This window comes from Pseudochaenichthys georgianus, chromosome 13 (genome assembly GCF_902827115.2).
Source record: "Pseudochaenichthys georgianus chromosome 13, fPseGeo1.2, whole genome shotgun sequence".
NCBI classification, from domain to species: domain Eukaryota; kingdom Metazoa; phylum Chordata; class Actinopteri; order Perciformes; family Channichthyidae; genus Pseudochaenichthys; species Pseudochaenichthys georgianus.
Genome location: NC_047515.1, coordinates 33,296,926 through 33,324,288, shown reverse-complemented (window position 1 = coordinate 33,324,288; position 27,363 = coordinate 33,296,926). Strand labels below are relative to the sequence as shown.

The following is a 27,363-nucleotide window of genomic DNA, read 5'->3' as shown; positions in this document are numbered from 1 at the left end:
AGCAGTGGTGTCCCTCTCACTGCAGAGCTTCTTTGAAAATGTCGTCTGCTCACACTTCAGTTGATCCAATGAGAAGGAGAGAATTACAGACGAGAAACAAAGCACTTACTGAGTTTGCCTTCCTGTTAAAGTTTATAATTAGTTCAGCTACTTATTTTTGTAAAACCATTGCCAAGCACCTATCGTTTATCAGTTTCAATCATACTGTTTCACCTGCCGACTCCCTCAAACAAGGCCAGCTTCCAAAGTGGAAAAAAAGCATATTACTTTTTATGAAGATAAATGTAACTGAATGTCTGCTACTTCATTGTAATTCACGCACTTGTGTTACATGAGGTTGAACGGCATGTATATGCAATGGGAACAATTGAGGAGCGATGTTGGTGACATTCAGTCACAATGTGCTTCACTGATTTTATCATGTTATGGTGATTCAGTCTTGATAGATTGGGAATAACTGATGATTATAAACATTCAGAAAACTTCATCCGTCATCAAAGCTGAGCGCTCTGTCTCTCTAGGTGGTTTTTAGATTAACTGTTGCTTTGTAATACGTTTCAGGCCCTTGTTAATTCTTTTATTTTCCTGTCAAAATCATAGTTTCAACTTTTAAAAGAGGAAGGTGATGTTGGAGGTCTTTCTCAGCTAGCAGCACAGTGCCACTTAATTCGTTTTTTGTAGGGATGCTCCGATCGCCAATTTCGGGGACGATCGCTGGAATCAGTATCGGCCGATACCGATCGCCGATCCGATCGAGTGGGTGGGGCCTAAATGGAAGATTTAAACATCACTTTAAATCTTCCATTTAAAGTGATGTTTAAACTCAGTTAATGGGGCTCATTCACTGGAGCTTCCACAAACAACAATCAACTTAATTATTACATTCAAATGATGTACATTATTCAAGTTTACATTCACTTTGGAGAATAACACGGGAGAAATGAGCGGAAGCGCTCTCTTTTCCTCTCTCCCTCTCTCTCTCCCCCCCCCTCTCTCTCTCTCTCTCTCTCTCTCTCTCTCTCTCTCTCTCTCTCTCTCTCTCTCTCTCTCTCTCTCTCTCTCCTGACAGCCTGTCAGCATCTCATGCAGCTAACTGATCCAGTAATGAGTGACCCAACAGTGAAGAATAAATATATTCTTAACTAGTTTAGCTAGTTCCAGAGGTAGATGAAATAGCTAAGTGTGTTAGGTCTAACTCTTGTGTGTTTCGTTCCGCTCACCGGTCCGGCGGGCGGAGCTGCAGGATTTCTGCTTTACACACACGTTGCATACCGCTATTTTACTGTCTTTTTCGGACACCTTAAAATAATGCCAGACCGGTGAAGCCATTTTGGCGAGCTTGTTTTGCCGCACACAGAGAAAAGTGTCATGTATTTTACGTCATGCGATCGGCTCTCGCGATCGGCATGTTTAGAGAGCACCGATCGATCGGTAGAGAGTGAGTATCGGCCGATTTCGATCGGTGACCGATCGATCGGAGCATCCCTAGTTTTTTGTAACATCGGGCTTTTCAATTACTGGATGTTTGCTTGTGTCCGCAAAGATCCAATCAAAATGAGACCGTATTACAGGATTAAAGCTTGTTGCTTGGTTTTAGTGTCCATCCATTAAATACATCCACACATCTTTTCTATTAATCCTTCATTCAAACAGGCAATGTTGAAGAAAACACCTCTGATACTGTCACGCTGATGGATTCACATTTCAATGAATTTCTTAGGATGAAGACCCTGTCAATTATGTGGCTTATCAATGGATGTACATGTCACAAAAGAGTCCTGGGGTCTTAAGCCATCAATATATTTCCAGTCTGTGCATCTGTTATTTAATACATGGCACGGTAATAACTGGGGGTCTGCTCATTCAATGATGTCTATCAGTCAATGATGGAGCTGTGGCATTGCGTTTAGAGTAATTTATATAAATATTTACATGATTGTAAACAAGCTAGTGTGAAAATTGCTGCAAATTCAGCCGGACAGCAAATGGCCAGTGGATCAGAGTCAGTCCAGGGTCAGAGGAGCTCCACTGGAACCGACACAGAACTGTATTTGAGTCTCTGTGGAGAGCAGAGTCGGATGTCAACCAATACATCAGCAGAACTACCAGAGACTAATGGTGGAGGAGAGGAGGAGAGGAGGAAGGAACACATGGTTGAGTCATGCTGTTTGTCAGTGGAGAGGAGCAAAGGCTCATACCCTGTCAGAGAGGATTGAAAGTTTGTATTTGTGCATGTGTGTGAGCATGCCTAGTCTATTTTGTGTGTGTGCTTAAGTTAAACAATGTACTTTGTAGCCCTCTTGTATCCACTATGCGGGTTCCATCAGCCCAGATTGATGCTGTCAGGCAGCTCAATGATGCATGTCTGATCGAACAGCAGCCTCCATGCTGAGAAACAGACAGATTCGTCGACACACGTACACATCGATTTTAATAGTAAATCAAAATAGGAATATATTGAAACTTAAATCTAGTCTTGGTAATCTCAGATCCAATTTAGATGTAGCACCTATTAGAGATAGTGCTGCTATACTCTCATTGGAAAAAGGCTTGCTTCTTCTTTTATTGTTTGGATACATTGTTGAATCTACTATACTCTTGGTAGCTTCTCAAGATTACTAACACTTCGATCAAACCACTGAATCATACTCCCATGAAATCAAAGTCATCCTTTTCAATGTTATAACTAGATTAGTTGAGAAGCCTTTCTTCCTTTGTTTGGTAGGAACACTGTTTAATGTTGCTGTTTCAATGGTTTTCACAGTTTTATGTTTAGTGTAGATATATTTGTGTAAGGGAAAAGGCAGGCTTGTGTTGAGTGTGTGTGAGTCTTCTCCAAATTCACCCATACTTTATTTCTCTGCAACAAACGTTATGTTTCAGTTACTTACATTATGTATTATGTAATGCGTTGGCACACACACACATATTAAATACGGACTGAGAGGACAAGTTGTGTGTTTACTCATTCAGTCTGCTTAGTTATCTCAATGGGCTCTCTTACTGCAGGCAGCACATACAGAGAGTTGTGTTGCACTGTGTGGGAGTCAAAGTGTGTAGATGCATGTCTTTGATGTTACTATCAACCATCAATGTGTATGTAAATCTTACATACATAAATTATATCACTTGACAATGAAATACAAATAAAGACCTTGTATTGTCAGCTGTTAGTATATTTATTTGACCATGTAATGTCATTCTTTTCAGTGTGGTCTGAAGTCATTCTACGTGCCTCTAATTGCTCTATTATCTTCCTGCAAAGGGGAACTGAGCCTCCTGTCAGTCAGTCATAGCTGAACTTTACTCTGGGGCAATGTCCCCTCTGCCCCCACTTATCAGTTTTATCCGACTAAAATATGGTACAGTGTAGGAACTCCGGCATATAAACAATGTTACATGTGTTAAACAAAGTATACTTCTCCTCATAAATGCAGACTGACATTACAGTTTTATGTGGTGTTGAAAGGCATTATAGGATATACACTTCTGATGAATCTACACTGCAGATAAAAACATTTCCGAGGCCCTGTGGAATGCATTTAGCTTATAAATCCTGTCCATTAAGGCCCTGTCACACTGTCCCGAAATTGACACCCGATGGACACACGATAAAGGAAATGTTCAAATTCGGCTGTGATCGTAGCAACATCGGGCCATTCGTGAGGGCATTTAAGCCATCGTATGACCGCTGGTGGAGTTTCTCAGGCTCCGGCAGCAACTTCGTGAGCGGCAACTTCGTAAGGCACTCGTGAGGGCATCTTGTCAAATCGTGTCATCTTCGTGTTATCATCGGTGCATTCACCCTCACTCTGATCGGGGCGAATGCCCGATGGCACCGAGGATAACAAGATGCCCTCACGATGGCCTTACGAAGGGCAAAATTGACACACGAATTCAACACGAAAATGAACCTTCGCAAGGTCCTTCGGCAATTTTTTGGCATGCCAAAGATTTTGCCTCCGCTCACGAAGTTGCTGCCGGAGCCTGAGAAACTCCGCCAGCGGTCATACGATGGCTTAAGATGCCCTCACGAATGGCCCGATGTTGCTACGATCACAGCCGAATTTGAACATTTCCTTTATCGTGTGTCCATCGGGTTGTTTTATTGCACAACAAAATCATGTAAATATATTATGTAAATAACCCAATTTGTGTTCTGTGAAACTAAAAAGGATATAATATATTATTTTGAAGGACAGTTGACAGGAAATTGTTGTTGTTATGGAAACAACATTACGGAGAAAACGTAATATTTTCTACATATAAAGACGGATAAAGTAAAGAACAAAGTCTGAAGATATCAGTACAGTATCATAGTACTGTAACATAATTGTTTTTGGTACTTTCATTGCAGTTGTATATCTTAAATGTAATGTAAATGTTGCCTTCGTGTGTGGTTCGGGGCCATCTTCGTGCGAAATTCACAATTCCATATTCGTGTGTCCATCGGGTGTCAATTTCGGGACAGTGTGACAGGGCCTTTAGAAAAGGTATGAAGGCCTAAAGGATGTCTAAAACGCATGATCTGTTAGGTATTTTGAGCAAAACTCATCACAGACATGTTTTTTTATATATCTGAGATCCATAATATATGCCTAAAAAAAGCATAATAGGAGACCTTTAAATCTGATTCACAGCAGCCTCAGAGGAATGACCTCTTCTTTATACACTGTGTGGCTTTGCAGTATCACACTAAGAGCCTTTTTTGTTCCTTTTAAAATACACACATTTTCCAACCATTTCATTTGAGTTGCATGAGCTCTATAATGTGTGCTGCCATGCATAACGACTGTTTTAGCTTTGTAATGTTCATGTTTAATAATTTGGCTGTGTTCTCCATGATAACCAGTGTGCCTTTGTATGACATCTGCAGTAATAGCTGCTATTTACAGTATTCTTAATGAATTCATCTTTTAGTCATAATTGCTAAAGATTAGTGCACAACTCCAATTGAATAATTGATTCTCACTTCATCTTACTTCCTGTGGTAAATCATGTGTCTGCCTGGAATCACATGGAAGTGCCGGTCACTAAAGGAGTCTGAAGTTATAGTTTGCTGCTTCGAGCTTCATATTTACAGGGAAGCGGTTTCTCCTCATATTATCCACTGAATAATGACACCTCATCATGACGAAAGCACAATTGTTTTACAAACTACAGTATAATATGTCCTGCCATGGGTTGAACATAAACAGTCATTGGGTTTCTTTATGGATTATTCTTTGTTTCTGGTTTTAGCACTACAGTATGTGTATTACTTGGAAAGCAACATTAACCACTTCATCTCCCTCAACAACCACTCCTCTGCCACCGCTACAGTCACCCAAGGTGTTCCCCAAGGCTCAGTACTCGGCCCCCTCCTCTTCATCATCTACATCCTCCCCCTTGGTCAGATTCTCCGCTACTACAACCTGGACTTCCACTGCTACGCCGATGACACTCAAATCTACCTCAGCACCAAATCCCTCCATAACCCCCCCATCACCCACATTGAATCCTGTCTGACTGACTTGAAATCCTGGATGCAAAAAAACTTTCTTAAACTCAACAGCAATAAAACTGAACTCCTCCTCATCGGCTCCAAATCCACCCTCAGTAAAACCCCCAACTTCACACTGACCATCGATGGCACCCCTGTTTCCCCCTCAACCCAGGCACGCAACCTCGGGGTTATATTCGATCCCACCCTCTCTCTTGACTCCCACATCCGCCAAGTTGTCAAAATCTCATTTTTCCATCTCCGCAACATTGCCAAAATCCGTCCCTATCTCACCCGCCCCGCAGCTGAGCGACTCATTCACGCCTTCATCTCCTCCCGCCTCGACTACTGTAACTCCCTCCTATACGGCATCAGCTCCACCTCCCTCAGTAGACTCCAGCGTGTTCAGAACGCAGCCGCCAGACTTCTCACCCACACTAAATCATGGCACCATATCACCCCGGTCCTCAAAGAACTACACTGGCTTCCCGTTACTCACCGCATCAACTACAAACTCCTGGTCCTTACCTATAAAGCCCTCCACCATCTGGCCCCCCCGTACCTCACTGACCTTCTCATCCCCTACCATCCTCTCCGGACCCTCAGATCCACCTCGGCCGGCCTGCTTTCCACCCCCACTGCCAATCTCCGGAGCTTTGGAGACAGAGCCTTCTCTGTGGCCGCCCCAAAACTCTGGAACTCCCTCCCCCAAGACCTCCGTGAGTCCGAGTCCCTCACTCTGTTCCAGTCCCGCCTCAAAACCCATCTTTTCACCTCTCTCTATCCGTAAAACACCCCCCCACTCATTTTCGACCTCCTCCTGACTGCCACTGTGTTTTGTTTTGTCGTTTTTGTTGTTTTTTCTTAGTCTGTTGTCTACCTGCCCCAGTCTATCTACCCCCCCCCCTCATATTGTAAAGCGTCTTTGGGTATTATAAAAGCGCTATATAAATCCAATTTTTTATTATTATTATTATTATAATGACATTACCATCAGGGCACAATGTCATTTTAATTAAAAAAACTGTCAGTGTCCAAGTGGTTTATCCGGTGTAATCTCCCTCCCCATTGAGGTCAGTGATGTGTGATTTGCCGTGATAAGGTAATGAAATGTGAGAAAATAAGTGTTTATGAATTGAGCCACATCGTCTCTGCTGTGTCAGGATTTTATAAACAGGTGCTAAATGAGAAAGCAATGACAAGTTGTTTGAAATGCAACCATGAATCAAGCAGGGATGAGTTACACTTACACATTTAGCCGTTATAGTCTGAAAGATTTCTGTACAAAATCAATGTATCTCTGTCCTCTGAGAGGTGAAATATCTCTTACTGTCTATGTTGCAGTCAATAGTGTTGTATGGTCAGTGAATGATACAGTAAATACTTTGTGGCAAACTTGATTTAAATCAGATAAGCACATACAACATCTCAAAGGGGAATCTTTTTTAAAAGTTTGCTCTTTTTCTATCTATCGGGTAAGGGGGCAAATGTGACTGTGTGTGAGAGAATGAGGTCACAAGGGCACCACATGCTGACCTGTAAAATGTGCTTCGAAGGAGACCGTATGACTCTAAATACAGAAAGATGTATTTTTTTACACCCAATATTTCTCACTCTCCCAGCCTTGTTGAGGACAGTTTTGTCTGTCGAGTCATACCGTTGTACTGACCTTCGTCATTTAAAAATGAATGTGTTATCTGTAGCCCTGTAATGTGTCAGTGGTGGCTACTGCTTAGAATTGCTGTGTACTGGAGTTAAACAATACATGCTTTAAGAACACTTTACATATCACAGTGGCTGCCTATCCTTAGATGATCACACAACATGGAGCCCTGACATTTCTTTGTTTGTCTTTTTGGCCACAGGTTTTCACCATCACAGCTACCTACTCTAGTTCAGTGATTACAAAAGTGTAAGAATTAGATTAGGAATCCACTGATTTCTCTCTCATTAGACAGTGATGGGAGGATAGTGTACAATAGTTGAACAGACTTTCCTCTATGTGTGTCTCTGTGTTTGATAGAAGAAACATGGTTAGTCTGGAATGACATGTTTCCTGATGTGCTGTTTTCTTTGTGTCGGCAGTCCCATCTTTCTTTATTTTGCTTCTCCACTACACTGACACTTAGCATAACAGTGAGCACGACAGAGGGTGTCCTGGTTCAGAGGCTTATTAACGGTCATATGGACGGACATCTTGATGCTGTCGTTGGCAGTGAGCGAACAGCCAGTTGACGATGAGCAGAGAGAGACGAGGAGAGTAAAAAGAGGGATGGAAGCAGAGAAGGAGACATTACAGATACTTACCTTTCATCATATACCTGCTGCTTACTGGCATCACATATCACTTATTTCAAACACACACACACACATCTCTTTTACTCATTTGAATGCCAAGTGGTGCTCCAGTTGAAAGCAGCAATTATTGTGATGGTGTTTATGTGATGTATGAGATGCTTTTTTCACAACACAAACGTATGGAGTAGCTGTAAAGCTGCTTCAAGCTTTCTGTCACATCTTGCGGTATTCCTCAGCCAAAGGTCTTATGGTACCTTTTGTAAAACACCTATTTTTTAAGGTAAATAATTAACCTACAAGCTACTTTGACTATTATCCTGTTGTTCTGGTTAACGAAGCAACTCAATCCAACGACCAGAAGCTGGACAACTTTTGGAGACAACACCTTTTGAATTTACCATGTCAATGGTCATTTTTTCCATTATTTACAATTAACAGTTGAACACCAACCACTTCATGAACAAACAATACATAGCATTTAGGGTGTGGAAACAACTGACTCATCTGAGGCCAAATATATATTTACCACAAATAAACGGGATGTTGGACCATCCAACGACCTCCCGTCTTATCACTGCATCTGCATTTTTATTTCACTATAGATGGAGCTCGTCTGGGGCTCACATTTGTCTAGTTAATCTGAAGCAATATAAATATCTCTCACTTATTAATATTGAATACAATGGGGTGTTTTAATACATTCACATGTTCTCCGCAGAGAAATTGTTTTCCGAGCTCAGGAGATGTACAGTTATGTTGCTTAATTAGAATATATTTTGCTTTATTGATTTGACTTTTAACTTTTTCTACTGTCAGACATAAGTGGGCTTACAATATTATGATAAGTCACATTATATCACTTATTTAACATTTAGTCACTGCATACATCCAGTAACCTTTTGTTTTTGTAATGACTCAATGCTGCTGCAGCAATGTGCACTACTGTAGGAATATTTAAATGGCATCCTGCCAGATATTGTGTGTGTGTGTGTGTGTGTGTGTGTGTGTGTGTGTGTGTGTGTGTGTGTGTGTGTGTGTGTGTGTGTGTGTGTGTGTGTGTGTGTGTGTGTGTGTGTGTGTGTGTGTGTGTGTGTGTGTGTGTGTGGCTCCCATTGGCAGATGCTGGTCCATCCATTTCACTGCTGTTTATTTTCCATGTTCATAACTGCTACATATACTGCAGTTTATGGTTATGATTTCTCTCACACAATCCTTCTCAAATTATGATTTTTATATACATTTACTGGCTCCTCGTGTGCATTACATGTCTGTCATATCAGCTTGTTCTCTGTTACCATCTATATCCCTGAAGTAGAGACTTTTTGTTCTCAACTTAGTCAATTTCATGCGACTTTGACACATTTAGAGAGATTCGCAAGCAGAACAGACAAACAACGTGTTGCTATAAAGGTTCTGCTCTCCTCTGAAACATTTAGCTGAGTGTGAATGTACAATTATATTAAGACACTGAACTGAACAACACATTGTTATGTCTGTATGTTGAGCACACATATCAATTGGATACAATATAGCATTCATTATTAGACATTGTTAAGATAAATAACATATTTAATGTGGCCTTTACTGAGGTCCATTTTTCAAGTTCTACCCTAATACATGGGAGGAAAAAAAGTGACGAGATTAAACACTTGACATTATGGTGGGTTTATTCATAAGCTGATGACTGACTGTCAGCAGTGTCACATTAATCACAGTTATGAAAATCATCAGTGTACTTTTAGCGTAAAGTCAATAGCGGTCAAAGCAGCTATTTGCCACCATGATGAATCATATAACTGCGGTGATGTTGTTGTTTCACAGTAATGGATATACTGTCACATAATGAACAGAGCAACTTTTTAATTTCAGCTGAATGACGACCATGCCTCCGCTGTTCACTGTGACTGTGCATCATTCACTGCTATGCTCCATGGGTAGTGGTACGTTAACACTAGAACCGCCAGGGGTCGCTGTATACCTAAAACCGCCAACGGGTAAAATTGACCCGCTTATTAGAATGCATTGATTTTCAAGGTACAATGTTCTTTTATTTATCATACTAGAACACAGAGTTAACAGTGAGTTTTGATCGCACAGTGATGATATGTATACCAATAGAATCTGTGGACTCTCAGCTTTCATAGTATATCTAGTTTGTGCAGATCGCATGAAGTATGAAATATCACTAATTTGAGTTATGTGCAAAGTGTCTCTCTATCTCTCTCTCTATCTCTCTATCTATCTCTCTATCTAAGGAACCACAGTAAACAACAGGTGTTGCTATAGCAACACGTCATGTTTATGCGCGAGTCAATAGCGTGAAAATCACTGCATTTTCTACAAGGTAAATATTACCCGCTGGCGCTGATGGGTATAAATGGCAATTTTTTCAATCTGGCTTCATATTGACCATTTTTAACAACAGAGGGTGCTACATAACACACTTTCAGGAAAAGTCACAGACTGGGAGACTTGAATATTTTGTTGAAAAAAAGTTACAATCAAGAAAGAGCTGCGGGTAAAATTGACCCGTTGGCGGTTCTAGTGTTAAAGTAAAGCTCTAGGTGGATATATAGTCTTCTCTTAGACAGCTGTCAGTCAACAACCTGACTTTCATTGGTCCATTTCTGCAGCCTCCATGCTGTCAATCCCCTCACACACACTTTGATCCATGAGAGGATTCAGCTGTCTGATCCATACTAACTGAGTGACAGTTAGGAAATATACTTTAATAATAATATTAGCAGTCTGTCTACAGCCTGACACTCACCTTTTATCTCCTACACTTTACTCGGACTTTCTCTCTTATTCATGAATAAGAAAACATTACACACAGTCTAGTGAGCTCACCCTTTTCAATTTTATTTCCGGATGCATGCAAACAAAGAGTAAAGTCATTGTGTTGATAACATACACAAGCCTTTCATTTAACCAATCAACGTGCGGGATGCTTCCTCCGGTTCTGAAGACTGCAGATTAAGTGTTAATTAACAGGACAAATTAAGTGTGGGTAGAGATCAGAAGGATCCTCCTCCACATCTTGACTTTATAAACATATACACACACACACACACACACACACACACACACACACACACACACACACACACACACACACACACACACACACACACACACACACACACACACACACACACACACACACACACACACACACACACACACACACGTAACCTCACACACCCCCACTTGGGCTTTAGCTATGGCAATACAGAAACTAAATTAGCATAATAAATTAATATCCCTCACTTGCTCTAGCCTGTACAGCCTCAGAGCTCCAAAGCTGCAACCGACTCTTCATCCTTAATGTCCCCACAGCTTTCAACATTATTACCACGGCTGACCAGTCTCAGCTAACCATGATTCACCTTGGCAGTGTTTCTACCCTGATGGAATTGATAACGCTAACGAACCATATGCAGTGGCAGTAGCATTGAGATTTCAAATTGGCTGTTTTCTTGCATTCAGAGATTGTCCAGTCATATCATTTAAAAAACATTATAATGTGTCATAAAATCTTTTTTTGTAATGCATTTATAAATATGATTTGCTAGTCTCTGGTGTTCAGTTACAGCAGATGGTGAACACACAGTGGGTGGATGGGAAACCCTCTGGAGGTTCAGTCCAGTTCCCCCACCTCCATAAAGCCACATAAACAGCTGCAAGCATTTCCAAAGCAAATATCTTCATTGTTGTATTAGAAGGTAGTGTTGAATAAAAGGTTATGCGAGAGATGAAGTATTTTTGCTTGGCTTCATGCGTTTGGAAAAGCAATGTGGTTATACGTGATTTTACAGCATTACAACATTCACTTGATAGCTGTATTTCTTAGTTTGGGCTATGCAAGATAATCCTAAAAGGCAATGCACTGTATTCAAATAGATGCATACATTCATGTCATTGTAGGTTTATTACATTTGAAATAAATCAAATACATTTTAGAATCATTAACCTATATATGCACAAAATAATGTGATGGTATGAACACATCTTCTACAATCCTATACAAGTACAACAGCACTGTGGATTTGTTTTTGACTTGTGCTCAGCACACAAATCCCTGACCGACAGAAGGTTACATTCACTGTGAAAGGGGCATTTTCTTTGAAAGGTCACTGGTCAATATGAGAGCACATTTCAGCTCCTACTAGACTCTGGCAGGTCTATACATGTAACATCGCTCCTTTTGTCTGATGTACCTTAGCAGCTCTGCTTGGAAGGCTTTAGTTGACCCTTTGATTGTATGTTGTAGGATGGCTGACGTTGTGTGTACTTCTCTCTATCTCATTACCAGCGAAGGCTCTGACTCACTACACAGACTGGGAGGTCCACACATCTACCAGTAAATCAATGTGTCTGTGTCTATGTCTAATTCAATTCATTGAACCCACTGCCACAATGACACAATCCATCAATGCACCAATCGAACACTGGGTCCCTATATTCCACTTAGTACAACATCTATATCAGAGTTATTTTATTTTAGAAGTTAGAGTGATGTCAGTAGGGCTGAGATTCATAATGAGTATGGAGTGAGCATGATTACAATTCATGTTGAGATTTCAAAGAAGTTACAGATACAGTCATTCATAAAGTAACAGTTAATGCCATTATTTATTGTCACCCAATACATACTTTACAGTAGGTTCATTTGTTATTGGCTGATTGGGGAGGTTTAGAAAGCGGGTGACATTGTTTATGGTCCAGCTTTATAAACTTTCATTGTCCTATCACATATAAGTGAGAAAGGAGTGGTCCAACCTAACAGTGTTAAACCAACCCACATTCTTTAAAAAAAAAAGCATTTTACACTACATTGTTACACAGAAAGTAGCTAAATTATTAATGTCTCATGATGACATTTGCCACAAGATGACATTTTAGACATTAGTCACACCTGAATACCCTTATTCTTTACAAAATAAGTTGACCTGCTAACACAATATGATAAACTGGTAAGGCATATCATCAAAACACATACTATTCCATGATGTGTTGTAGAGTGAAATGCTTGGGTGTGACTCTTGGCTCTGGCTTGGTGCCCTCTTACATGGAAAATGATGCTTACAAACTAACTAAGAACATAGTGAAGGTTGGAGGGAAATAAGGCCAATCTGGAAAGGCTCAAGGAAGAAGCTGAGAGACAAGAGCAGGTGGGGAAACATTCTTGGTATTTAGCACTCTGGCAATCAATATAGCACTATGTCAATCCTCCTTAGGAGTTATTCAATCGTTATTCAATCGCCATTAAACAAGGCAGGGTCAGAGTGCATAGTCGGTCAAATGCAGTCATAATCAGGGTTTATTAAAACTCCTTACTACACTGAAAAGACTGAAATGTTGAATTTATTTAAATGAATTGTGTCAACACATTTCACACAACTGTATTAGGTTAGATGGAAGCAATAATGTTGAGTAGAAACTACTATTATTTTCATAAACGTAATATTTTAGCTTTCAACTAAACTAATACAGTTTTGTGAGATCTGTTGACATAAGTCAAAGGTTCAGTTTTTGTGTAGTAAACCCTCCGAAATGCAACCTCATCTCCATAAAGCGAAAGGTCTGGCTTATAATACATGTCTTTGATTTAAAAAAAGAGAAAGAGAAAATGTAAGACCTCACTAAGCAAATAACCTAAGATCTTAGTGATGTTTCACAGTTGGGCTTCTACTTTAGTAAAAGTGTTTTCCTACTGAAATTGTCTCCAAACCAGAATGTTGACTCCAGGAGAGCATTCACTCTGAGAGAGAGAGATAGAGAGAGAGAGTCCTTTTGATACTGGAGCCAAGAACAAGATGAGCTGGAATTGAGAGAAGAGGCAAGTTGGGGAGATAAAAGAGAAGATGTGTTTCATATAGTGCCCTATAGAATCCGGATCAATACTAGTTCTACCGCTCCTGTTGTCCGCTCAAAGTGCCCCTTTTCCACACAAATTGTTGAACATTTCCAACATAACTGCTGCTGTACTAGCCATGAGGAAACTGCTGTGTTCTGATGGAAGTATCTTTCTCAAGAAAAATATATAACAAAGTGCTCTCAACATTGCAATGATTTTCAAGGAACTTAGAGGGATTGTTGTTTTGTAAAAATAGATGTGATGCTATGCCATTTAAATATTCTATGAAGTTATTGTTCTGCCTTTTGGGGAACTACGATGAAGGCAACTGTGCTTAGTGTCATTTTATTTATTTAGCTGCTAATCCCTATCTAATCCTGCTTGCAGTGATATATGGATGCGTCATCACTTCCTTTGATCTTGCTGAAGTTTCACCTCATTTGTCACACTATTATGCTGCATTCAAATTGTCCTTTATGTTTAGTAAACCTTTGTTAAAGTCAGAAGACAGATTACACACAGCCCTTGTAATTTATTTAAGGAGGAAGAGTAGATCTTAGATCAAATGTGAGTCTAGGGGAGAAAATGCTGTGAATATTTAAGTCATTCAGTAAACTTCATTGCAGCTGTTGATGTAGCTGATTGTCATTCACTTTGTGTTACCCACTATTTTGTCCATCTAAATCAGGGATGGGCAACTTTGATGGTGGTGGGGGCCACATCATTGATGTACTGGCCACCAGGGGGCCGCAGATTCACTTGGAACACACACGCACACACAAATTCCATGTGTTGTATAATTATTAACAAATAAGTCTGACATCTTCATTGACATTTTACAATCAAAGGGAACATCCCCAAAAAATGGGAACATCCTCTAATAGTTTGTAAAGGCATAATTAACAAACACAATACACACAAATGCGTCACAGATTATTTTGCGGTATTTGAAATCATGTCCGCAGCTCGCGAAGTAACTAGGAGTCTAGTGGACGATATCAGTACTACAAGTACAACAACAAAATATATATATATTTTTTTATTAATTACGTTGTTTATAAATTAATCTGAGGGCCGCAAAAAGAGGAGGTGGGGCCCGCAGGCGGCCCGCCATTTGCCCATCCCTGATCTAAGTCATGGCCTTTTTTTCTTCATTATCCTTCAATTCAAGCACTTCATCAAAACTGGCCGTGACTGTGAACCCGCCAGCAGTGGCTTGACTGTAAATTCTGTGATTTCCTACAATTCGCTATATTTATCAAAAACCTTGTTACATGTTATTTCTAGCCTTGTTACTCAAGGCTAAGCCATTCGTAGCCCAATGTTTATTGTTGAGTTGTGAGGTTTGTCACAGGATTTCAGTGGCATTCAAAGGCTGTGAGTAATGTGTGTTATTTTATCTCACCAACCTGCTCTCAAAATAAACAATCATTTCCAAATGTTACATTTGTTTAAAGAAAAATCATATACATTTAAAATAATTTAATAGTGCAAATGATTTGATTAACAAAAGGCACAGGTGCTAAACATTTAGAAAAATGAAAAAAGGAGCCCATCAAGTAAATGTTTGTCCCTCACACTCCATCGTCACATGATTATATTATCCATAATTTATAAATTGCTTGTGTGTTGAACTTTTGCCAGAAATACACCTTTGTTCATAGTAATATGAACTACAACCACCCTTTTCAATTTTATTTCCGGATGCATGCAAACAAAGAGTAAAGTCATTGTGTTGATAAAATACACAAGCCTTTAATTTAACCAATCAACGGTTAATGCGTCCTCCGGTTCTGAAGACTGCAGATTAAGTGTTAATTAACAGGACAAATTAAGTGTGGGTAGAGATTAGAAGGATCCTCCTCCACATCTTGACTTTATAAACACACACACACACACACACACACACACACACACACACACACACACACACACACACACACACACACACACACACACACACACACACACACACACACACAAAATATGGAAGTAGCTGGATTGACAGTTTTTTTTTTTGGAGGACCATAGGACCTGGCAAACAGACCTGTGTTCTCTCAAGAGTTGCCATACGCTGGGTACAGATTGATTTATGGTGGCCCATTACCCATTATCCAAATATGACCAATACGTTTGTCAAGAGAGAATCTTAAACATGGAACGTCAGAAGGGTCCTGTACACAAGAGTACAGATGTGTGACGTCTATTTTGTGACTTTTTGCAATGCAATTTGACACGATGCAGCACTTCTCAGTTTCAACTATGTCTTCTTAGAAATATCTATGTGTTTGTGTCCTTAAATATCTTTGTTATTTTAATCAACACAACCATGTAATTGGATGTCAATCAATATGCACACTGTGCTGCCATTAACTCTCACACGAGGCTTGTCATGATGATCGATCATTAGGAGTATGTTTTTCCATTAACTGAAACAGTCCAACATGTTAATATTATCAGACTGATGATAAAAACTACTCATATCTGCCCAAACATTAAGTTAAAGGTGACATGTCATGCTTTTCCGGTTATTACCCGTCCCCTTGTGTGTTATGAAGGTTTTTATGCATGTAAACGGTCTGCAGAGTCAAAACCCTCAAAGTACACCATGTAGGGAGTAAAACTCTAAAACAGAAAATACCTCCCCAAAACGCCTCGTTGGAGATACGTCACTGTCCATTTGATTCTTCCGGGTACATCATGATGTCATGTCGTCCCCGGAAAGAAATGGACCAATCCGTGGAGCCGTTACGTTACGTCCGCGGAGCCGTTACGTTAAGCCCCCGCTGATTGGTCCAAATTGACCAATCCACGGACTTCCTCACACACTCACTCAGTGCATGCAGCTCTGCTGATTTCTCCTCCCTGGCTGCAGGCTGATAACAGACAGTTGGGATCGCGGCAAAATTCTCTCTGCAGACCCATTCTCACAGCGTTTATCAACCTTTTTCTTACTCAATATCAAGCCACCCTTATTGTTTTGACTTCGGCTGCGACTTTGTGTGTGCTCAGGGTGAGTTTGGCTGTGTTTCGCTGTGTATCGCTAAACAAGGAAATCACACCTCCACGGAGCTTAGCCCGATTCACAACGTCCCGACTGGTCCCGACTAATCGGAGCATACTGGGCTCACAAGGAGGGGGGGCAAGAGCTGCAACGAGCCGTTAAGGACAGAGAGTGAAGACACATACTTTACAGAGATGCTGTATGCGAAACCAATGTGAGTTTGGAAAATTGCACAGTATAAATCTATTCTAGTAGACCACAACAATGGAATTATGATCAGTGGAAATGGCCATGACATGTGACCTTTAAGCCAATTCATCAGGAGTTCGACCAGCCAGCATTACTTAAGGTTATCCAAAGTACTATCCTCAAAGGAAGCTAACTATATTTTAACCTGTAACCACATTTAGCATCCTGTGATGATCAATGTTCTGACATTCACTAAGAATGTAAACAGTGGCGGCCGGCCCATAGGGGCGCTAGGGGCGCCGCCCCCCTCTTCCCACATGTTTGATTGTCATTACAAATAAAAAATAAATAAAAAAATATATTTCTTTATTTATTTATATATTTTTTTTTTAAAGAACAAGGTAAATATTATATAGTTGGTATCAGTAAAATGTATAATCTACAATAAAATCTCGTTTAAAATTGTTTTACGATCTCTAAAGTTACTGATAAGTCACATGTTTCCTGCATGGCCGCAACGTGTATCATTACTATGGAGTCAGATTTGGGTCAATATTCTAGCTCGTAAAACAAGCTACTCACGAGGAGAAAATGTGCTTTTACACGCGCATAAAATGACCCTCGCGCGCAGATTAAACCCCCGCGAGCGGCTCTGCGCTCGCTCGCGAGAGAGACAGCCTTCTTGCTCGCTCGCGGGAGTGTCAGCCTCGCGGAGTCTGTCTACGCGCGCGTGAAACATTTCATTTCCGGGTTTCCTTGCAGCGGAAGCCACTGGACTTTGATTGACAGCTGCAAGGAAACCCGGAGTTGCCAGGTTTGATAAATGCCTGCACTACCAAGAGCCGAGGAGTGACCGCAGCAAAATCAGTTGGACGAGATTGAATGGTTAAATTGTCCATAAAAAACTATTATATTCGTAAAGTCTACAGCTAATATATATATATATAAACATTTATTTTATATAAAACAATATATTTTTGAGTGGGCTGTATCTGTCGAAAATTGCTAGCTACTGTCTGCTGTACACTCTTAGAAGGGATGTGTCAATATGACACATGTGTTGAATTTCAACACACCTACAGAGTGTGGTCAGGGACAACACGTGTTGTGTTTATGTATGTGTAAATAATTTTTACACACAAAATGTGTTACATGCCCCTAACACACAATGTGCACATTTTACACATTGTGTGTTATAAATGTGTAACCAAGATGAACACACTCATTTGTTATTTCTGCACATTTTGTGTTATATTTCTTTAACCAGAATTAACATTTGATTGTGTTATATCTGCACATTGTGTGTCAATGACGATTACTGGAAGTACCAGGTGGTGGATATGGTTTTTATTCAAAAAATCGAATGCAAGAATAAATTCATTGGACATTTATTTACAAGGATTTCATTAGCACAATATGTCATTAAGAAAATAATTGTTAACATTTAAAAACATTAATATTTTTCTAATTCATCAAATGTTGACAGAATAGATAATTCATAAAATCACACCTAAAAAAACCGTATACCTTGGTTAAAACAAACTTAATCTTCAGCAAACTATTGTTGCAAATGACTTTCAGCTGAGGGAATATAGTGATGAGACTCTTCACAAGGACCACCTTTTCAGTGTTGGATGGATAATTAAGGATTAAAATGAATGACAAGTGAGCTGTTTATTTTTTATTTTTCAAAAAGAATACAAACATTTCTAGCATACAAATATTACAAATGCGTGATAATAAAGCAATTGGTTATAAAGAATGTCCTTTTGTATCAAGCAAATAAAAAAACAATTTTTACAACCAATATATCACTTAAATGCAACAATTATACACATATGGACAACTTTACCATTCAATCTCGTCCAACTGATTTTGCTGCCGTCACTCCTCGGCTCTTGGTAGTTCAGGCATTTATCAAACCTGGCAACTCCGGGTTTCCTTGCAGCTGTCAATCAAAGTCTAGTGGCTCCGCCCCAAAGTGCCAGAAACTTTTCACGCGGAAAGAGCCGCTCGCGGGCGCAGAGCCGCACGCGGGGGTTTAATCTGCGCGCGAGGGTCATTTTATGCGCGTGTAAAAGCACATTTTCCGCTCGTGAGTAGCTTGTTTTACGCGCTAGAATATTGACCCAAATCTGACTCCATAATTACCCTCTCTCGTCCGGGCGGTAGAAAGGAGCCCTCAGCCAGAGCAGCAGCAGCCAACAAGCTGACTGTTGCTATCTGTAAACTATGCTGCCGAAACATAATTTCAGCCAATCAGCGTCGTCAGATCTGATGCTCAAAGGGCGCCCTGTCAGCGCCCTGGCCTGTGTGTCTGTGAGTTGTTTGGACTCGTATCCAAGGTGACGCTACAGTAGTTGTCTGCAGGTGGAGACTCCGGTGCTAGTGGATCACTGGAGCTGTAGATTAACATTTACATGCTTATTGTAGTTGTAAGGGCAATGTCTGTAGCACCATGGAGCATATGTGTGGGCTGGACCTGTATTTTACAGGAAAGGAGTGAGCAGAGGGTGGAGTTGTCGATTCTTGTTCAGTTTTCATCTTCCTCACCCTCACTTTGAGTTGCGTGCGCTGCTAAAGAGACGCGCTACCATGGAAACCAAACAATGGTGTAGCTGTATTAAAGTCCGAGTGGAAACAGTCGTGAGTAAATCTGATTTTGTCAGAAATTGGGAGAAATGCGGGAGTCTCCCGCGAAAATCGGGAGGGTTGGCAAGTATGACACACACACAATGTTCATATTTAGTCTCCTGATTTTAAATGGGAATTCAATCATTTGAGTCTTCCCAAAGCACCAGTGTTCTGCAGTTTGTGTGGGGCTACTGTACTGTTGCACAAGAAGATTCATATCTAACCACACTGAAGATAATGGATTATCTCATATTTTTAAACCTCAATTTGTCCCCCCCCCTCCCCTCTAACATCACCAGAAGTCATAATTTAAGGGGTAATTTCTCAAAGAATTAGGGAGGATCCCCCCGGACCGTCCTAGTATGGTTTTGTCACCATTTCCATAGCCCCACCAAAAATATTTTCCACCAGCCGCCACTGAATGTAAAGTGTTGACTATAATTGAGACCACTGCTGTTTTAATATTGTCCCTGGGAAGCTGCTGTATCTCCAGGTCTGTAGTGTACCATCATTATGAAATATGGATGCACTGCATGCCTACCTTGTCTTGTGTATCCCCCTGCACCGCCGCACAGCCACTGCTCCCAGTCATGCGGGACTAAGCTGTTTCTCTCTGCTAAAGCTCATTCAGAGTCTGACATTTAGCCTTTTTCACATGGAGATCTTCAATAAAAAGCCATACATCCACATTTTAACAGGATTGTTAAATGTTTCACAATGCAAGGCTAATATGCCAGTTTTTAAATCCAATATGTATATTCCTGATTTGAATTCCAACACCTCAAAGCCTTGTATTTGCTGATAACCCTAGCCAACACCCATAACACTGTCTGCAACTATCAATGTTTTCAATGTCCATTACAAAGCAATGAACGTAGCTTGGAAATATCAACAAATTATTTAAAATATTTGTCTCTTAATTTTCTCTTAATGTAGTCCTTGTTTTGAGCCCAAACCATCCCAGTCAGAATTAAATAGATTTTTTAAAGTCTTAAAAGTAAATAAAGTCAGTCAACTACAGATTTGAATTTTTAGATATGTTTTATCACTCCAGTTATTTTCCTTTATTTTTTTGATTACATAAGCACAATATTTTGTCATTGTTAAACATAGGGTTGTTTAATGAAATGCCTGTGTTCCAAGCTGCTCTGTAGTTTGATTGTGCAACAGAGAACCTCTATATCTCTTGCCAGATGGCAGCAAGGTGAACATGGTGTGGCTGGGGTGGATATTGTTCTTTAAATATCCTTTGGGGTCTTTGCAGGAACTTTTTCTCGCCAATTGTTCACTGAATATCAATACCCAGAATCACTAATGCTCAGTAGGTGCATACCAATGAGGTTCTGGACAGATTATATTGCCCGTTGCAGAACCTCAAAGTAACATGATTGTTCTAAACCCGGGAAAATGATTATAGTGTCATTTGCAGTCATAGGTGTACAGTGAACAAGAGGGAACTGCTTTAGGTCTATTTGTGAGCGCGGTACTCAAGTCCATGGTGCATACTGTACGTGCCATCACTTTCAAAGGGACACTTTTGTTGAATGTTGAGCTGAAATTATAGAAAACATGATGTTGTAAGTGTAATTCCCGATCTGTTTTGACTGAGTGGACAGCAAGGGAGAAGCTGCAATCTGTGAATCTTTTTGCTCTGTATGCAAACTGTGAGGGTGAGTCAGGGGCGTACTGGGACTAAAAATCAGCCCGGGAATCTCACCCAGCCCTGCCCACGCCACGTGGAGTGTCAACGGGGGCGGGGTGCTAGTGAACTGTCAACGAGAGCCTTGCTGCGGAGAAACGGTGGACCTCTGTCGCCTAGCCTAGCTTCAAAAGTAGAACATTGCTCTACTTTATGCAATGCAGTTCGGCGAAGCGTGACGTCACCCCATTCAAAGTGAATGGGCAGAAGCATTGAAGCTTCAACGCACGCCGTCGCCGTGTGTAGGGGCCGTAAGTAATGTTTTTCTTTTGGACGGACACTATAATTTACATTTTTTTACTATGTTCAATCTGAATTTACTTTAAAATAAAAAAAATCTATATTGATTCTGTCTTTTCTACATCCAACTGACAGGTTTATCATTACTTTGAGAAAAAAGATTATTAATTTAACCCTTTTTAGAAGTGAAGATATAGTCATCAACTTAACAGGTTAAGGCAGCTCAATAGCCAGTGCTTACAAAACTTAGACAATCAGTCATGCTGGTGCTGTCACAGCAGTTTTAAACCATACAACCAAACACATATTTTTAAAGTTGAATTACAGCATAATGAAAGAGCAGCCCCTCTACATTCCCCTCCCCTGTACATTCATGTAATTTAGTCGATAACAATAAGATTAGAAGCAGCCATCTCAACATCCATTCAATAATAATCAACCATGAATAATGTTTCAAGAGAAGATTATAGACTTGGGGTTAGCTAACGTTCATTTTCTGAGTGCTAAATCAACTGTGTGATGTATCTGATAGTTTGATATTAATCGTGTAGTGACACAGAAGATATGAATGTTTTTGAACAGCCATCTAACATTTTCATAAGCAGTGCCTTGCTCATGGGCACTGGGCCCCCTCTAAGCAACCGTCCACACTCCATATTTAGGTATTTCGGGGACTTGAACCAGCGACCCTATGGCTCCCAGTCCAAGCCCCTTCTGACTGAGCCACTGCTGGCTGTGTATTCTACATTTGAGGAAGGGGTTAGTGTTATGGTGATTCACCCTCCTACTATTATTACCTTTTAGAATATGAAACATTGAGTGTATCACTAAGATTGTAAGAGGATTATTGATCCTGGTTGAAACTAAATTCCAAATTGTGTTTTTGTTACCATTGGTGAACCCTTTTTTTGTTTTCTACAAAAAGGCTTTTAAGGTTTTTTTTTACCAGAAGAGACATTCAAACTCAAATCGTTTCTGTCTGTACACTCTGGCCTCACCATGAGCCCCACTAAAGTCATTAGGCTTCAGCCATTTGATTAAATGTGGCCATTGATTCCCACAAGAAATGAGTCAAGCTCAGCATCACCTGATCAGTGCTGCCAGTTCCCTAATGCAGAGAGAAAGAGGGGTGGAGAAAGGAATTGATGGAGGTAGGAGTTGACATTAACAATGGAGGGATGAGAGGAGGGAAGATATGAAACCGCTTAATGTGAAATACAGACACACACCGAGGGACATCTAGCATCCTTTTGTTCCTGAATCATGGCAGCTTCCAACCGCCTGATGGGTTTACACCGTTGTCTAGCAATGACTACATCTGCTGTCACTATAAAGGGAGCTGACAATTTATAAACCTCAGTTAATTCAGCGGTGTTTCATGAGGCTTATGTTTAAGCTTTAAGTCCTGTTATATTTCTTTATTGTCAGATTTAGCTGCACATTCCCTGATATCTAGCTCAACATTATTTCCCCAGTTGATAGTATGAAAGTAAAATGTGTATACAATATCATGTAATTAAAGGTGCTTTTATGTTGGAGGAATTACATTTTTCTCGTCAGATGCAGTGATAAGCTATGAGCAGAAATCTGACATGACCCACATTGACCCAGTGACAAGTTTATATCTCTACACAACACTTTTCAGAGGTTGTATGAAGGTCTGTTTAAATATTATGTGTCATAATGGAAGTATCAGCAGAAGCTTCAGGAGGGTGTGAGCCACAAAGGTGAAATGAGACACAGCAGGGAGGAGGCCAGGATAGAGTGTTACAAAAAAACTATACTGTAAAAGTTTCAGACCTACACAGCTACACATGTAGCCATATTGCCAGAGGCTTTTCAGTTAATAGCATACCGATTCCCACTATTAAAGCTACTGAATGGCATTAGCAGCCTCCGGCCATGGCACAGGACCAGGAGCCGCAGGAAAGGCCAATATGGGAATGGTGAGGTAGAGCAAAGAGCCATACTGTGTCCCAAAGGTGAATATACAAGACTGACGGAGGGTTTGATGGATTGAAATTACAGCGGAGGGACTGGCTACTGTAGATGAGAGGAAGAGAAAGTGAGAAGCAGGACAGATTGTTCTGTTTTGTTCCCCCCGCCTAATATATTTCTCCTTTCTGTTTTTTTTATTTTGCCACGTCATGATATAATACTGCACTAATCTTTTTGATAATTCCCTCACCATACCATAACGTCTAAGTCATTTTCCTTAAAGGTATTGATCATCCACAATATGCCAACTCTTGATTTTCATTGGGGCTTTCAAACAATAAAGGGACTCATTTAGAAGTTGATCAATTGTAATAGTATGTGTTAATCATGAGGTCATTCGGAAAGTCAGCCAGTATGATTACACCTAAAGGATGTACTTTTGAGTCATTCTGGGGTCATGAATAAAGACATGGTCACCATTTGTATTAGCTTATTATTATTGTATTAATAATGTAACTTCCTTGGCCCATATTTCCTTCTCCTCCAACATCACAATAATTATTGTTACTTACACTTTAATAGTAGCTGCTGTTGTGGTTGAGCAGGGATCCATTTCAAAGTAGTCAATACCAATCACAGACTTAGTGCACCGTGTAATGATTAAATCTACAGTAGTTAAACTTACAATATTGAGTGTTTCTTTGTTTGTTTATGTGGCATATATTTCCTGTAAACCGACTCATAAAGAGCTCTGTTTTTTCAGCTGCTGGCCACAGTTAGGGTTGAGTGATTTTGTAAAATGTTCCAATTGGTCAGCCTAAAGCCATCTTGCCACTGGTCCAATGATCACCAACTGTTGTTTGGTTCAAATGTGTCATTGATTTGCCTTGTTTCTGAACATTTCCAACTCTTCAATGCTGTTTACCCGCTGCCACTTTATTTCTGTCCTCTGAGCAGCCAACAGCTGAGCAGGTCATTTCAATTTACTGAAAGATATGTAAACACGTTTGTATACTGCTGATTGCCCTTAAGACAATCCAAACTATCCCTGAAGCTAGTGGCTCTCACCAGTAACTAATATAAGCAGCTGTTTCCAGCAAATGAAATGAAGAATGCTGTGTGTAGTTTCATATCCAGCATAAAACCACATTGAGCAAATGCAAGTTATTGGCTAGTAAAGGGCACATACAGTGGGGCAAAAAAGTATTTAGTCAGCCACCAATTGTGCAAGTTCTCCCACTTAAAAAGATGAGAGGCCTGTAATTTACATCCTAGGTATACCTCAACTATGAGAGACAAAATGAGAAAAAAAAAAAATCCAGAAAATCACTGTCTGATTTTAAAATAATTTATTTGCAAATTATGGTGGAAAATAAGTATTTGGCCAATAACAAAAGTTAATCTCAATACTTTGTTATATACCCTGTGTTGGCAATGACAGAGGTCAAACGTTTTCTGTAAGTCTTCACAAGGTTTTCACACACTGTTGCTGGTATTTTGGCCCATTGTCGCTGGTCAACACAGACTTTCAACTGCCTCCAAAGATTTTCTATGGGGTTGAGATCTGGAGACTGGCTAGGCCACTCCAGGACCTTGAAATGCTTCTTACGAAGCCACTCCTTCGTTGCCCGGGTGGTGTGTTTGGGATCATTGTCATGCTGAAAGACCCAGCCACGTTTCATCTTCAATGCCCTTGCTGATGGAAGGAGGTTGTCAATCAAAATCTCACGATACATGGCCCCATTCATTCTTTCCTTTACACGGATCAGTCGTCCTGGTCCCTTTGCAGAAAAACAGCCCCAACGCATGATGTTTCCACCCCCATGTTTCACAGTAGGTATGGTGTTCTTTGGATGCAACTCAGCATTCTTTCTCCTCCAAACACGTCTAGTTGAGTTTTTACCAAAAAGTTCTATTTTGGTTTCATCTGACCATATGACATTCTCCCAATCCTCTTCTGGATCATCTAAATGCTCTCTAGCAAACTTCAGACGGGCCTGGACATGTACTTGCTTAAGCAGGGGGACACGTCTGGCACTGCAGGATTTGAGTCCCTGGCGGTGTAGTGTGTTACTGATGGTAGCCTTTGTTACTTTGGTCCCAGCTCTCTGCAGGTCATTGACTAGGTCCCCCCGTGTGGTTCTGGGATTTTTGCTCACCGTTCTTGTGATAATTTTGACCCCACGGGGTGAGATCTTGCGTGGAGCCCCAGATCGAGGGAGATTATCAGTGGTCTTGTATGTCTTCCATGTTCTAATAATTGCTCCCACAGTTGATTTCTTCACACCAAGCTGCTTACCTATTGCAGATTCAGTCTTCCCAGCCTGGTGCAGGTCTACAATTTTGTTTCTGGTGTCCTTTGACAGCTCTTTGGTCTTGGCCATAGTGGAGTTTGGAGTGTGACTGTTTGAGGTTGTGGACAAGTGTCTTTTATACTGATAACAAGTTCAAACAGGTGCCATTAATACAGTTAACAAGTGGAGGACAGAAGAGGCTCTTAAAGAAGAAGTTCTCATTCATAACACTCCGTTCGATGTCTCACTATGGGATGCGCCTCATCGCGGAGCAAACAGAAGCATCAATCTCATTACGCCAATCCTGATTGGCTGGTGATCTTGACGTCAACGTCAGGGGAAATCACCCCCTATAAGTAGCCTGCGCCACGACGCATGCGTCATTCAAACACCTCTTCTCGCTTCAGAGCACATCTCTAATGGTAGCCGGGCTAGCTTAACAGTCCACAGACTGAACCAAAAGCTAATCTTGGTCGACGGGCGTTAGCCGGCTACCCTATTCTGCCTCGCAGAAGAGTATAGTTCTAACACACCAGTTAGTATTATAATCAACCTCACCGTTCTTCCTCTGGAATTAAGGTAAGGTTTTGATTCTCAAGCTAGCAACACACCCGTTGCCAGCTTGTATTTTTTCCCTCACTGCCGACACCACGGTAGCGAGGACGTTTTTTCTTTTCTCTTCTCACGGAGGAGAAAAGGATTAAAAGAATATTACCACACCAGGTAAGATACCCACACTGTCCTTTTTTTCTCCGTATTAAAGACAGATTGGTAACACCTTTTTTCTCGACGTACCTGTTAAGAGCGGGTCCTCTCCACGCCTCGCGGCGAACGAGATGGACGCCTCTCTCCCTCACACCAGAGGAGTCAGGAACTCGGACGCTCGGCTCTGCGGCTGCGGGTTGAAAGTGTCAGGCACAGACTCACCAGATCTGTGCCCGCTTCACTATGAAGAGCCTCCGCCGAAGGTTAGCACAACAAGCTAGCCTGTCGGGACAGGACCCCCTCATGTCCACTGGTTTGGCTTGCCCAGGCTGGAGACAAGGGCAAGTTGGCCGAGAAAATGTCCGGTTCCGGCTGCAGCTCAGGCTCAGCCAACCCAGAATTTCGGCCAGCAGTCGAGGAAGAAGAAGCGAGCGGCGTGACAGCCCCTCCTTCTCCCCTCCGTGAATGTGTTCCCGCCGCCTCGAGAGATGCCTAAACACCATCCTCAAGTCCGCACAAACACATGTCACACGTTGGTTGATTCCTCTGTCATAAAACATTTGCCGCTGACGCATCCAGGCTTCAGGCCGAGGGCGCAGCTCAAAAAGATGAAAAGGAAATCAATAAAACCAATAAGCAGCCCGCCAATTTTCTCCCCTTTTGAGAGCAGCTACGGCATCTCTCAAAAGGCGGATTATTGATGGGTCTGTGAAGGCACCACCGTCACACGCATGCGCAGTGCCGGCTGGAGCCGTAAGCGTGACATCTCAGCTGGCTCTAAGGAGCATACAGCAGGAGATACTCACGACACCCAAGCTGCCTCGAACTCTGCTCGGTTTAAAACACCGAAGACGCAGAGGTCGCAGCCCACCCCGAGTCCCCAGCCCAGGCTGGAGACGAGGGCAATTTGGCCGAGAAAATCTCCGGTTCCGGCTGCAGCTCAGGCTCAGCCAACCCAGAATTTCGGCCAGCAGTCGAGGAAGAAGCAGCCCGCCAATGTTCTCCCCTTTTGAGAGCAGC

The 27,363-nt window shown here is 41.2% G+C and overlaps 1 protein-coding gene across 1 annotated transcript in view; it reads left to right on the top strand.

The window, feature by feature from the left end:
- The window catches only part of lsamp (limbic system associated membrane protein), a 452,726-nt gene that overhangs the window by 2,060 nt on the left and 423,303 nt on the right, over window positions 1-27,363 (top strand). The gene's annotated exons all lie outside the window — the stretch shown is intronic.